A 16346-nucleotide genomic window follows, 5' to 3' on the forward strand; every position below is an offset into this window, starting at 1 on the left:
GGGGGCACCATTTTGTGGTGGTTCTCCTCCTACCTGTCGGATTGATCACAGGTCGTGTTGACTGGAGGGCAGAGATTGACCCCAAGGTGCCTCATTTGTGGGGTGCCCAGGGGTCGGTTCTCTCACCCCTCCTGTTCAACGTATATATGAAACCGCTGGGAGAGATCATCCGTGGTTTTGGGGTACGGTATCATCAATACGCTGATGATACCCAACTTTTCATCTCTACCCCAAACCACCCAAACAATGCCCTTGATGTGATGTTCTGATGCCTGGAGGCTGTACGGATCTGGATGGGGACGAACAGGGTCAAACTCAATCCCGCCAAGACTGAGTGCCTGTTGTTCCCATCATCCCAATTTGTGCATCTTGTACCATCTTTGATGATAGGGGGAGAAATTTTAGCCCCCGCAGAGAGTGTCCTCAATCTGGGAGTCCTCCTGGATATGCGGCTTAGTTTAGAAGAACACCTGACGGCCGTGACCAGGGGGGCCTTTTACCAGGTTCACCTGGTACGCCAGTTGCACCCCTTCCTGGATCGGTCACTCACACCCTCGTCCTTTCTCGCCTGGACTACTGTAGCGCTCTCTACATGGGGCTGCCCTTGAAGAGCACCCGGAGGCTTCAGCTGGTCCAGAATGCAACCGCATGGGTTGTCATGGGAGTACCTAGGTGCTCCCATGTTACACCTCTTAGGCAGCCTGCATTGATTGCTGGTTTTTTTCCGGGTACGATTCAACATGTTAATTATGATCTTTAAAGTGCTCCATGGCTTAGGCCCAGGGTACCTGTGAGACCATCTTCTGCCACCGGTAGCCTCCCACTGTCCAGTACAATCCTACAGAGTTGACCTCCTCAGGGTGCCGTTGGCCAGGCAGTGTCAGCTGGCGACCCCCAGGGGGAAAGCCTTCTCTGTGGGAGTGCCTTCCCTTTGGAATGAGCTGCCCCCGGAGCTTTGCATAATTCCCAACCTCCGGTCCTTCCAGCGCGCCTTACAAAGTTGGCTTTTCCTGCAAGCCGGCCTGGCCTGAATAAAATAAATTATTAATTTTAATTGTTAATTTTAATTTAATTTCTAAATCTCATTGTAAATGTCTATTGGGTTTTTTGGATATTCTATTTAATCTTTCTTTTAACTTTTGTAATAAGTGTTTTTATGTTGTACACCGCCCTGAGTCCTTTGGGAGAAGGGCGGCATATAAGTCCAATAAACCTAAACCTAAACCTAGAATTTAAGAAGCCAGCTCTATCCCTCTTTGCTTTTTGAAAATCAGTTTAATTTTCCAAAATCAAAACATGGCTGACATAATTATTTTAAAAAGAGAAAGGAATGAAGTGAATAAAATGTGATGCCATACTGAATCAGAATGCATAAAACATTTGACCCCTAAGTGGAATTAAACATTCCAGCCCTGGCAGCACCCCAAAGGCTGCTGAATAAGAAGATTAGGAAGAATATAGGAATTTATAGGAATTGGCTTGTTCATCATCTAATGGATCCCAAGGAGACTGTATCTCATCTACAAAAGGATGCCATCTGTTGAAGAGGGTGCTGCCAATGTCTGAATTCACTCTGAGCAATGCAGTTTTTCACTCTGTCTTTCCCATAGTGTCCTTCAAAATATCTTCACTGTAGTTTAATATTAAATATCTATCAATTCTCAAACTAAAAGTTCCTATAAACTGGATCATGTTCTAGAGTGCAAAATATGTCTGTGTGTGTGTGTGTGTACGTGTGTGTGTTAAACACATTTTTACATTAGGGTAATATTTCACGATTTATATAAATGAGAAGAAATATACATGTTTTAAAGGCATATGAAATAAACAGAATTCTGGAAAATATTCAAGCTGACCACAGTGTCATTTTTACAGTAAATATTTGTTAAGATTTTAATAAAGGAATATAAGAATTAACAAAAGAAGGAAGGAAAAGACAAAGCCAGACATGCAGGAAAAAAAGCTTCCAATTTTCTTTACCGCAGTTATAATATAAATTTACTTTTTACTCTATGGTTATAGCATAACTTTCTTTTTTTCTATAATCTACTTTTTTTTAATTATCAAAACCATGTTACATATGTTCATTTTTTTCTATTTCACACAAAAAGTCTACAAGGGTTTTCTAATGATTATTATTATAAAAATATTTTTTTTTTTACAACAGAGTCATTTCAATATATCTGGGTGACTCTCCTTGTCTTGAATTTAGTGCAACATATTTGTGTATCAAACAGCTACAAGGATACAGAAATATATTTGATCACAATGAGATTAAAAAGCAAAACAAAGCAGTACATCTTTCATGAACAACAAAGACTGTCCCACAATCATCAGTTCTAACAATTGCCAATTTAAAACTTTTTCTCCCTGGGTATCTGTCAGCCAGTAAAGAATAGCTTAATATAGTTTACAGCTGAAGCATCCATAAGCATATTTGATCTGCTGGCTCAGGCTACTATCCAAACCAATATTAATGTGGAAAGACATTTAAAAGGGTCACCCTGAAGTTCAAAATTATTATGGCAACAATCAGAAGATCAGTGTAAGATATTTCTGCAATATTCAGTGATGATTCATGGATCAGTATGCAGTGCTGGCATGAAAATCACTAAAAGACCAAACACTGAGAGAGGTAAGAGACCTTGAAAGAGCAAAAAAGAGTCATAGAATCTTTGACATATTACAATTTCTTAACTTCATGTATGTAGTGCAGATTTTTTTTGAAAAAGTAAATAGAAAACTTAATATTTGGTTTGATGGTTTTTTACTTTTTTCTGTTTAGCTGAACATCATAATGAAGTTTTCCTTGTTAGCAGGGGTATGTTCTGGCAGGCACGACTGCCAATTTGCTCATGTGCACGCTGCGTGCACATGTGCAATGCAATTAAAATTGTTCTGTGCATGGGCAGAACTGAAAAACAAGACGATGGCACCGACAGCGCTGACCAGGGAACCAGTTCAGGGATGTGGCAGGCCTAGGTCACTGCTGGTTCCAGTGACCCAGGCTGCCAAATCACTACTGGTTTGGCCGAACCAGTCCAAACTGGTAGGAACCCACCACTGCATGTTAGGATGTAGTCTGCTAAACCTCTTGTTCACAATCATCCGATCTAGTTATTCTATTCCTTTCCTCTTTCACTTCCCCTTCCCAGGAGGAAAGTTAAATAACTGCTGCCAGAGGTGGAATGTTTGGGTGGCTATCATAGTGCAAGCACAGAGGAACTGGATATATATTTAACTTTCTCCCTGTAAGCTTCCCAAACCAAAGACTTTGCTAGTAGGAAGGTGGCAAGGTATGTAGGAGCTTTGGCAATGTAGGAGCTTTGGCAATCACATCAGTTCCTTTTGGATTCCCCCTTGATTTCCTGGATGTACCTTTGTTCACAAAGTTTTGCTCTACTTGAGGTACCTTTATTGATAAAGTTTTTGCTCTATGATATAGAACCATGATGGTGAACCTATGGCATGCATGCCAGAGGTGGCATGCAGAGCCCTCTCTGTGGGCATGCATGCCATCACCAGCTGCTCTTCTGGTTTCCGGTGCGCATGCGTGCCAGGCAGCTGGTCTTTGCAGGTGCCAAAATGCCAGAAAACAGCCTGAAAATGGCCCCAAAAATGTCCTGAAAATGGCCCAAAAAACAGGCATACACGGGCCAGCCAGCTGGTCTTCAAATTTCTGGTGTTCCGGCGAGCACAAAGACCAGCTGGCGAGCACGCATGCGGATTCCAGAAAACCAAAGACCAGCTGGCCACTGCATGCATGTGCACCGGCCAGCTGGTCTTTGGGTTTCCAGCACTCAAGCATGAACACATGCATATGCATGCACACATGTTCCAGTTTGCGCCGTCGGTGCCAAAACGGTTCTCCATCACTGATATAAAAGTTCACCTAACTGAAGACTACAAATGATCAAACGGACACAAGAGTTTTAGAAATACATGATCAGAGTACTTTTTTAAAAAGTATTGTTATATATACATACACTCAAAGATAAGTTCATTCACCACCGAACCTATTTTTTTCAGTATATTTTGTTACTAAAATTCTTTGTTTATCCATGAATATAAATGGGACATTTCCATTTCTCTACTAGACCTTAATGTTTCACTAGTAAAAGATCAGTTATGTTTCTGAATAAAAATTACTTAACCATAAAGATATGTAAAAGTGAAAATATTTACTGTTTGGTTTATCCACACTTCCTTTATTTATACGATCTTCCCTTCAGTCATAGCTCCAAACATTTTCTTCATGATTCTATTCCCTTTTTGTAATTCTCTTCAATGAAAACATTTTAACAGATTGTAGGTGCAAACGAAACCTAATAAATCACTTTTCATATTGTGATTGTCCAATTTTGGTTTTTGCAGAAGAAACGCACTGTGCAATTATAATATTATAGCATCTCTAAAGTGATTACGCCATCTGCATTGAACATTACCACATTATATGCTTCATTACACTGTAATCATAAAAATGAAAATGAAACTATGATCCAACATCTTAATAATTATTTCAAATGTATGGGTATTAAGAAGTAAACTTCATCTCTAAGAGATATGTTTATGTCTAACAAAGTGTAGCTTAAAACTAATATGGCCTAGGTAGCTGCATTTTTTCATGTTCTCTGGGTCAGAATCTGAGTACAGCCTGGTTAAGACTTGAGTGAGAGAACAGCCACACTGCCCAACCACCTATATACTGTTGCTTAGGAGGGTCCATAGAATTATCAAGAAAGTCAAGGAAAATTTATCTCTTAAAACTGATCAAACCACAAGAATTATTTTGATTGCTTTTCCTCTGATGGTTCGGATAGAAAATATGGGAAACAAGAGTCTAAGGAACTATGCCATGCATGAGACATTGCTACAAATTTATCAAATTACTGAACTTCTGAAGAATTGTTGGTCGCAGAACCTTTTATCTTTGCATCTAAATGCATCCAAGATCCCATGAGTTTTTAGATAACAGAGAAAATGGACAACATTTTTCTTTTTCTGCAAATATTTCTCTGCAATTAGGGCAAAATACCTTATGGGATTATATAAAGAATAGGAAAACAAATCTCTGTTGTGATTAAATTCATACTAATCCAAAGTTTATATTTCAAGGAACTTGTTTACGATATTTAAAAATGATGAGCAAAACATTCTACAGTGTTTTGATTATCTATTGGCTGACTGCAGGACAGTTATTTTCCTTATACTTAGTAACACTTCAAAGCCATAAGACTGATAAAAGGTGTTTAAAGGTATCATTATTAAAATAATGGTATACTGATAGTAAAATATGTTTATATTGATTTTGACGGTATGTGATTGTACTTATAGTTTTACAGTAGAAGTATGAATTCTGATAAAATTAAAAACCATAAACATAAGTAATATTATGTATTCTACCTTCCAAATTTTATGTTGCATCTGCTTTTTCTTTTCAGAAAAGCAGAGAAAGTTTCTATTAGACTGTCATGTATACTATTCTGAAAGTATTAAAGGTGGAAAGTGATTATGTCATTTAATAAGAATTTGCGTGACTAAAAATATTCTAATAAACATATACAGATTTTAGGATTAGGTTCTTCTGTTATTTTAGGATAATCTTCATTTGTTAATTTATTCATTCAATTTTTATAGCTGCCCAATTCAACTAAGTGACCCTGAGTGGCTATATACATTTACTTACATTTTTAGAATATTTAAAGATGCATAACCATGAAAGTGCAATTTGCATAGTTTTTGTGATCATGTAAGCCTAATGGATGCGTGTGTGTTTGTGTGTGTGTGTGTTTGAACAAGTGCTCAGGTTACAGTTTATAAATTCTTAGACTGTTCATCTAAGTTTGGTAACTGAATTAATAAGATCACAATTAAAATTGTTTATTTTTTAAATTGCTAAAGACATGTGCATTTATTATATCTTTATATGCTTAATCATCAGTGCATTATTATAAGGTATGCATAATTATAAAAATCACCATTTCAGCAACATGAGGAAAAAACATAGACACTCTGGTATGCTTAGGCAACAAACAAGAATATATTAAGACTGGTCAATAATGGTGAAGCCTATCTATGGTGCTGTTGGTTAAACCAGGCATTTGTTTTTCTTTCTTCACACACGTGACCCACTAAGAACCATCAATGCACTGTCATCTTGATGATGTGATTTTCAAACATTATCAAATAATCAAATAAACATAAGTAGAAGTCCAAACATCAGACACTGAAATTAAGTCTGTAGGAGTAGAGAAAACTGAATATCTTACAAAAATGCTTCATTCAAAGACAATTAATATTCCATTTCTTTTTCTGAGTTGAGATGAAGAACCGAATGACCACAAACAATAAAACATATTATCTTGCTCCAAATGACTAGCTTGAGCAAAGAGGCTTTCTGAATTCTGAGTTTGCAAGAGGGAGGCGGGGGGAAACGAAGCTTATCCATGTAATTGCATTTCCTATTAAATTTGCAGGCACATTTCATCTTTGCCATGTGGTGTCCCTAAATTAGCAGGATCTACAAACAGAAGCTGAACTTATTACTCTGAACAAAAATGAGTCCAAGTTTAGTATCCGCGAGCAATTCATTGCCCCATAATTATATCAAACGTGAAAACTGCCCGTTGTTTACAAAAGCTGCCTCTGTTGTCACAGATGCAGTCCAGAGAATGAAATTTCTCCAAATTACTTTCAACTGAAAGAGAAGCAAAAAGGATAAAGAAAACATTCTTTTGAAACATTTTTTAATGCAACTGGCCTAAAAATTCAAATAAAATAGTTAAATAAAACATAAGAACACGAGAATTTGATTGGATTGTTAATTAAATTAAATGTGTGTCTATATTTATATTATGTCATCCCTATAGCTAAAATAGGAATCCGTTTCATTCAGTGGTTAAGATATCAGGCTAGAAAGCAGTAGATTGTGAGTTCTAGTCCGGCTCTATTCCCAAAGCCAGCTGAGTGACCTCGGGTCAGTCACTTTTTCAATCATAGGAAGGAGGCAATGGCAAGCCGCTTCAGAAATCCTGCAAAAAAACAACAACTGCAGGGACTAGTCCAGGCACTTGCCAAGAATTTCCATTGTCTCAAAAGGCACAAACACATACATATGCATCAGTGGTGAGATTCAACATTTTTTACTACCGGTTTTGTGGGTGTGGCTTTGTGGGCATGGCTGGGGAAGGATACTGCAAAATCCCCACTCCCTCCCCACTCCTAGGGGAAGGTTACTGCAAAATCCCCACTCCCTCCCCACTCCTAGGGGAAGGTTACTGCAAAATCCCCACTCCCTCCCCACTCCTAGGGGAAGGTTACTGCAAAATCCCCATTCCCTCCCCATTTCTGGGGGAAGGTTACTGCAAAATCCCCATTCCCTTCCCACCCCACTAACCTGCTTTGAAGCTCCGTTCTCCTGTTCAGGGCAACAAAAGAAGATCAGCTGGTAGGCATTGGGGGTGGGGCCAGCCTATTTGACGGGTCTCTGAATTACTCAAAATTTCCACTACCAGTTCTCCAGAACCTGTCAGAACTGGCTGACTACCACCTCTGATATGCACACAGATAAAACATGGCAACAATTAAAATAAACAGTTAGAAAAAATAATAATGCAGCATTATTTTTTTTACTGAAGACTGAAATTTATACAAGCTAAATAATCTTGAAGTTTAGGAGGTTTTAAATGTAGAGGTTTTCACATGTGGCAATGGTTGACAGAATAGACTGAATGTTACAATCCTTTAAAGGAGTCATGAACATACTTAGCAACCATTTTTTGTTAATGACCTGCCCTCCTGATGTTGCTTTTCTCACCTTCACTTGACAGCTGAGACAACTTCGTCAATCTCAGCTATTGCAATTTTAACGTAATGTTTTCACCATTTTCCAGGGGTGGGTTCCTACTGGTTTAACAACTGGTTCGCTGAGCACGCTCTCAGCGATCTGAACTCAGATCTGCCTTGAAGAAGAAAGACCAACTACTGATTAGTTCTTGCTCTGCAACGTTCTAAACTTGCAAACTTACATACATGATTGTCTATCATCATCACCTTTTCTAATTTATTCATACTATGTCAATTCATCCCAAAGTTTTGCTATATGTGGGCTTCCTTTTGAACAACGATATATTTTTGGTGGCATTTTCCATCAGCAATATTACGGTTGGAAAGAAAAGAACTCTTCTTGTGTTATAGTTTAAAAGATAAAAGAAAATAAGAGGCAAGAAAATAAGAAAATGAAACTGCATGGTTTCAGCTGTTAATTAGTATAACCCTGGCACACAAGCACAGTTTGCATCTGCTAGCATAATTCTCAGCACTAAAATAATCCACCAATAGGAATTCTGGGAAGTTAGGTGATGAATTGCAAGCAGCTGCATCTTAATTGCATAGTCAGGATTTTATAATAAGCCTGTAGGTAAAACATATCTGCATTTATTTTTCCTTGGATACTGAAAATATTCTTTGATTTAAGAGATTTATTTTTGCTCCTTTCTCTTGGAAAAGTGTAATGAAGGCCTATGTAGGCTGAGATGTGCCAACAGTACAGTGCAATAATACATTACATGATTTTATAGTATGATAAGGACAGCTCCTTTAAGAACATTTGGGAACTCCACTGATCCACAATGTGACGATGCAGGCACTTTTGGATGTTCCATAATACAGTTCATCATTTAACACTACTGTTCCCTGAGATGCATTGGCATCTGGGTATATTTCAAGATGTTGGATCTCACCTGTATTTCACAGGCCAGATTATTTGTGGAACCACCTGGCTGCAATTGTTTCTGTTCATCAGAACTGACAGGATAAATATACTTTGATTCCTTCCGTTAAGCAATGCCCTCCTGTATGTCCCAAAATTCATCTCATCGATGTTGTGGCACTTGCCCTGTGAAACAGCATCTACCTGGAAATATGGGTGTTATTCTGATGCTGTTGCCCTGTCATAAAGTTGTGAAGATCTGATGGTTACCTGAGACATTTGACTAGGCAATTATGTTTCGAGCTTTACTTAAAGATTTTGTTTATTACTGATTAAAAGAGGGAATGACCTTTTTGGACATCTGCAGATATTGATGGATCATGTCTGAAAATTTGTTTTAATGAATGTGTTTGTTTGTTTGGTTGGTTGGTTGGTTTGATTTGATTTGATTTGATTTGATTTCTATAGTCACCCAGCTCAACAAACAACTCTGGGCAGCTTACAATTCAGAATTATATATTACAACTAAAATCTTAAAAACATTTTACAGCAATAAAACCACAAAGAACATTTAACATTGTTTTTCCCTTTTAAATTCTTGTTTATCACCCAGAGTCAGACCAATGAGCCATGCAACCATATACAGTAAGTTGTTCAAACAAACAAACAAACAGACATTTTCTTTAACAAGCAACTGTTTTTCTTTTCTAGCCCTTTCTCAAATTTGAACTGCTTTCATTGCACTTGATTCAACATTTCTTTGAAAATGACCCCAGAAGCCATTCCCCAGTAGTCAGACAGCTAGAGTCTATTCATCAGCCAGGAAGCTGTTTTGGGAACTTCTCTGGTCCAGGTCCTTTGTGCTGCCTTCGTGTTCGTTCTCTCCCCCCCTCCCCCCCGAAGTCTTGGCAAGGTCTCACTTTCTAAGACTGCAGCTCCAACCATGCTTTAAGCTGAAAATGGGAAAAGACCCGAATACAACAAGACCAGCATACCTACACCCGTGAAAATCTACGAATATGTATGTATGTATGTATGTATGTATGTATGTATGTATGTATGTATATATGTGTGTGTGTGTATGTATGTATGTACGTCTTTGGTTGTTCGGGTTTTCTCCCGCGTAGAATTGGAAGTATATTCACAGTGAAGATACTTCCAATTCTACGCGGGAGAAAACCCGAACAACCAAAGACGTACATACAAACACCCACGAAAACCTCAGAAAACAAGTATGTATGTATGTATATATGTATGTATGTATGTATGTATGTATGTATGTATGTATGTATGCATATATATAGATTTACACATACATACATACATACATACATACATACATACATACATACACTGTATGTATGTATGTATGTATAAACCTTTTGCTCATGTTGAATGAAATATGCTGTTTTGAAGATTGTATACAACCAATGTTGTTGTATACATGATGTACAATGACAATAAAGGCTATACATCTGAAGCTTACTCCCCTAATACGCAGAAATTCCTTTGGAGGTATTCACTGTCCCTTATTGTATTTACCATTTTGAATAATTTCATGTCAACATGAAACTTGGCCATTCAATTAATTACACCCAATTCTAGACCACTTATAAAAATGTTTTAAAAAAACACCAGCCCTTGAACAAAATCCTTGAAGATCCACTTAGTTACATACTTCCATTCTAAGAAATGTCACTTTACTCCTGCTCTTTGTTTTCTATATATTAGCCAGATGTTTATCCACAAGAGGACGTGTATCATTATTCCATAGCTGTTAAGTTTACTGATATTCTTTGATAGATGACTTTATCAAAGGGCTTATAGAAGTAGCTGATGTCTATTGGCTTGTCCTTATCCACATGTTTATTAACAACTTCAAAAAATTCAAATAGATTACAGAGTACTTTCCCTTAGTGAAGCCATCTTGAATATGTCTCCAAATGTTTGATAATTTTATATTTAATAGCAGTTTCCACTATCTTCCCATAACAGATGTTAAACTGACAGACCTTTAATAAGTCTTTCTTAAAAATGGAATTACATTGGCCATCTTCCAGTCCTCAATTACAGATGGTGAGTTTGGAGGCAGGTTGTATATAGGATTTATAATCTCAGCTTTAAGCCCCTTAATAACCCTTGGGTGGATGTCCCCAGGACCTAGTGATTTCTTCTAGGATTTCCCAAGATTTAGGAAAGCTTAAGTACATGACCTTAAAAAATGATTTTTTAGGGAACTATATGTAATCTGTATAGATTTTACAGATAAAATATGAAATATTGGTATAGAATCTACTATATATTCACAAGCTTCTTATTAATTAACAAATTTGGAAAATATATCTGTTATTTTGTTTATTTATATTATTTATATAAAAAGAACTAGTTAAAGAACCAGTTTGATAAAGTACTTAAGGTTGTGGCCTTAGGTTGTGAATTCTAGTCCAGCCTTAGTCAAGAAAGCCAGCTGGGGGACCTTGGCCAGTCATTCTTTCTCAGCCTAAAGCACTTTGCAGGGTTGTTGTGGGGAAAAATAGGAGGAAAGAGATATTTGTAAGTGCCTTCTTTGTAGGTCTGATAGAACGCGATTGGTCGAGGGTCGCTCAGTTGACTTGTGCCTAAGACCAAATTAATACACTCTCCCAATTTCTAGGCTGATGCCTTAACCACTACACTAAAGTTGCCACCATTTATATATTGAATGGCTGGTGACAATTTTTTCAATTGTTGTCCAAGTAGTTAATATAACAAAAATAAAATGTTCTATTTTAGTGTTTATTAAATTGGTGAAGTAAAAGCCAAAGAAGAACATTTCAAAACTGAGCTTTGAACTACAACGAGTAACTTGTCTAATTTAGCTTTTCTTTACTGGCTTGGTCCCAGGTATGCTGCAGTATTTAATTGCTGAGTTCCTTGCACTCGTAGGATTCTACTGCTGAACTAGTCTTATTAGTAGTAATTTCCCCCCTAATATTCTGTTTGAATCTATCTTCCTGTAACTGAAATCCATTGATTCATGTCCTGCACTCTGTAGTGACATTGAAGAGGTTATGATGTTCTTCTTGACATTGTTTCATAGATATTTCATATGTTTCCATATTCTTCTGTTTTCAGTGTTAAACATTCTCCATTTACATTATTGAGAGGATACAAGCCTTAAATTTGACTGAAATGGAGAGCAATGAACACAGTTTTACCTTCAATTCTGTCCTGTTGAACTATCTCTGGCCCACAACTGGATTTCTTAGATCACATTGTGTGAAAACTTAAGTCATTAATGACTTAAAATTTTATCCTATATAAATGTAATATACAATTGTAAATTTTATTGCATTCAAATAAATTGTCATATTAAACAAACTTTTATTTTTTTAACAATTCAAGTATTTATATGTACGAAAAGAACACACACAGGAAAAAAACCAAGAACTGATTCAAAAGAAAGGATAAAAAGTGCAATTTATGGTTTGCATTTGGTTTGCATGTGGATTAAGAATTATGCAACAATATCTGCATCTTGTTACATTTTTGTAAAATAGAATATTTTCTATTTTGGACATTATTTGATAAATATATAATAGCATTTAAAAATAATAATATTTTGATTTTTAAATTTTTGTCCAAATGTTTTTATTTATTAAAATTTTCTATCAATTAAATAACAAACAGAATGATTAAAGACTTTGGATTATTCAAAGTGTTTTAAATTGTATTTCTCTCATCAAAAATGATAACATTTGAGCAGAAGTAAGAAAACCAAGAATAATAAACAGATGTTTATTTTGTATTTGATTGCTGTGCATTATAGTTGTGAGGTTTGTTACTTCGTTGTTCATTTTAGGATTTGTTTTTAACAAAAAGATTTGGGGATTTTTACAATACACACATACACATACACACACACTTTAAGCTTACTTAAGTATATGGTTCCATTTTGCTGGTTCACCTTTGTGTCAAGGTAATTTCTATATTGTTTATATTTTCATCTGAGATTAACTAATTTTTTTTGAGTTAGGATTCATTTAGTAAAAAGTGCATCAGTAAATTTTGGTTATATGTTAACTAATAGAATGACATAAAATTTCAGGTCTGCTTTAAAAAGAGCAGTATGCTTTTTAGTGAACAAAGATATTTAAATAGAATTAAGCAGGTGCAACTTACTCTCTCTCAAATTTTGCTTAACTAATTTTAATTACAATTAAGTACTCATTTTAAAAAGTTTTATACTATGGTTAACTCATGCAATATAAAATTATTTCTACATAGACATGGCAATCATGCGACTATTGAAAATGAAACATATCTGCTTTCTGCATCAACTTTGGATTTTGGCACCTCCCCAGAGGGGGGGGAAACCCTTAAGTAATTTTTAATGACATATCTTGTTCCATGAAAGAAACAGCTATTCACATAAATAATGAGGTTAGGCAAAACTGACATCATGCTACATAAAAGTGAGGGAAGAGAAAAGGGAGCTATAATGAAGATTTATGTATACTTAGTAAATCTTAAGAATGCAGTGTAAAATAATATTTATAAAGTCACAGTTACTGTGTCCATGCAGGGATTGTAACTACTGGCAAGAATGATGGACACCACACAAGTTTTTGCTGCAAGAATATAATTGTACAAAGACAAGTGACATTGTGCTGAACCTATGTTCTTGTTAATCAAATGAAGCAAAAATACAATTACCTTGCCTTAACATAAAAAAAATGGAAATGGAAAAATGAAAAACATGGCAACTTCAATCAAGTTTTAATAGAAACAATATTGAAAGGAGAGTTTAAACGGTGTCAAGTTTTGCATAAACTAATATATTCTTGAAAAAGATTGCCATTATGAAGAAATAACATGTGTATATCTTATTAGAGGAATAATAACTGGCCATATAATTCTTGACTAGAGTAAATAGTATCACTCTACAAACATCTACAGTCAATTTCTTGCAAATGATAATTTGATCCATGCAAATAATGTAAAGAGTTTTCTGAACTGCGCATGCCCAAGATGGTGTCCTGTTGCGTTTGAGGAGAGCTTCGGAGAGATGATTGTCCTTCTTGGGGCTTGCAGGGGGTACCCCATCCCATCGTTGGTTCCAGGTCCAGCTATGAGAACTTCCTGGGACCTCGGGGATACCCTTGAGCTGTGATGTCCTGCCTTGTAGCCAGAATGTCGTGAGGGAAATGGGGCGGTTGATGGTGAAAGGAGAATGGAGAGTGTCGGCGGCTGCCGGCATGGGTGTGGTCAGCGGCTGCAGCGGGATGCCCGGCCTGGGGTCTCTGCAGCCGGCGTGGGTGTGGTCGTCATTGTTGTCGGGACGCCCAGCCTGGGGTCTCTGCAGCTGGTGTGGGAGTGGTCGCCGGCAGTGGCGGCAGGATGCCCGGCCTGGGGTCTCTGCAGCTGCCGCTCCCCATGCCGTGGTGTTATCCCGGTTGCTCCCCCCTCCACCTTGCTTATAGACATGATAGATTGGATCAGCGGGGAGTGGCTGAGGCAGCTGGCATGGATATTGATGCCAGCGGAAGATGGCTTCGGTAGCTGGCGTGGGCGTGGTTGGAGTGGGGGTGTGTGCTTCATTGTGGTCCCCTCCAGTATCACCGCCGTTGCCTGGGCCACTGTACTGTGCCATTTGGCCATTTGGCCCCTCGTCCTGTGACACTATGGACTGGGTCAACGGAGTGCGGCCCTGGCGATGGATATGAGCGCGGCTGGCATGGACGGACCTTGGCTGTTGGAGTTGTTGAAGTTGGAGCAGCCACTGCTGCCGCCACTGTCCTCACCACCGCCATCACTGGCCGCTTCACCACCTTGCAATCTATCATCTGCTGCGATTTTGACAGCTGGCCGTCTTACATACTGTCCTTAACACCAACCATTTCTATGATGGACACAAGCTTCCTGCTACCCCCTTGAACACTGTTGGCTGCCACCCCCCCCCATGGACATGTCATCTCCTCATTCCATCTCCCCATGGTGTCATCCCGTTTGGTTGATGCCACATTCTCCTCTATGTTATACTGTGACAGAACTTTACTCCCTCCGGGAACTCCCCCTTCCCGAGGATGGCCTTCTTGCCTATCAAGACGCTTCCTTAATGATGCATGTGAAGAAGAGATTTCCTAGGGGTTTTTTGCCAGGGGTTTTTAAATCAAATTTTAAGGGGAGGGCAGGGGGGATTGATTTGGATGGCTCAGACAGGCTTGGGGGGGAGTCTGCCAGGGCACAGGCCAGAGCTAACTAAAGGGCGTAGGTCGGGAGTGCTGGGAAGGGTCAGTATTCCGGGGGAGACATTAAGCCATTCCATTGGGGGATTTACCATCTCAACAGAGTTTGACTCTGTTGCCACCGAAGATTTGGACAGGTTGCGTGGGCGACTGCGAGCCACCACATGTTTATTGGACCCGTGTCCCTCCTGGCTTGTGCTGGCATCCTGGGAGGTCACATGAGGCTGGCTATTGGGACTTGTGAACGCTTCATTGAGTGAGGGGTTCCTGCCAGCCACCTTGAAAGAGGCGGTTGTGAGGCCCTTGCTCAAGAAGCCTTCCCTGGACCCGATGGAGCTAGCAAATTATCGTCCTGTCTCCAACCTTCCTTTTTTAACGAAGGTTGTAGAGAGTGTGGTGGCTCAGCAGTTCCCACGTCACCTGGAGGAATCTGATTATCTAGACCCGCACCAGTCCGGCTTCCGGCCCGGGCATAGCATGGAGACGGCCTTGGTCGCGTAGGTGGATGACCTCTGGAGGGCCAGAGATAGGGGTTGCTCCTCTATCCTGGTCCTATTAGATCTCTCAGCGGCTTTTGATACCATCGACCATGGTATCCTACTGCGCCGGCTGGGGGGGTTGGAGGTACGGGGCACCGTGTTGCAGTGGTTCTGCTCCTACCTCTCCGACCGGATGCAATGTGTGTTGGCAGGGGAGCAGAGGTCGACCCTGAGGCCGCTCACTTGTGGGGTGCCGCAGGGATCGGTCCTCTCACCTCTCCTGTTCAACACATACATGAAGCCGCTGGGCGAGATCATCCGTGGTTTTGGGGTGGGATACCATCTGTACGCTGATGATACACAGCTGTACATTTCCACCCAAACCAGCCCAACAAGGCCGTCGAAGTGATGTCCTGGTGTTTGGAAGCCGTATGGGTCTGGATGGGAGACAACAGACTCAGACTCAACCCCTCCAAGACGGAGTGGCTGTGGCTACCGGCCTCCCGGTTCAACCAGTGCATTCCATCGCTGGCCATTGGGGGCGAGCAACTGGCCCCAGTGGAGCGGGCGCGCAATTTGGGCGTCCTCCTAGACGCCCGGCTGTCTATGGATGACCATGTGGCAGCCGTGGCGAGGCGGGCGTTCCACCAGGTTCGCCTGGTGCGTCAATTGCGCCCCCTATTGGACCGGGATGTCCTCCACACAGTCACTCACGCGCTGGTGACGTCCCGCCTGGACTACTGTAATGCTCTCTACATGGGGCTCCCCTTGAGATGCACCCGGAGACTGCAATTGGTCCAGAATGCGGCCGCGCGGGCAATCATGGGGAGAACGAGGCTCTCCCATATAACACCTCTCCTGCACGAGCTGCACTGGCTCCCTGTGGTCTACCGGGTGCGCTTCAAGGTGTTAGTTACCATCTTCAAAGCG

The sequence above is a fragment of the Natrix helvetica genome (genome assembly GCF_964273705.1).
Source record: "Natrix helvetica genome assembly, chromosome: 4".
Classification (NCBI taxonomy): Eukaryota; Metazoa; Chordata; class Lepidosauria; order Squamata; family Natricidae; genus Natrix; species Natrix helvetica.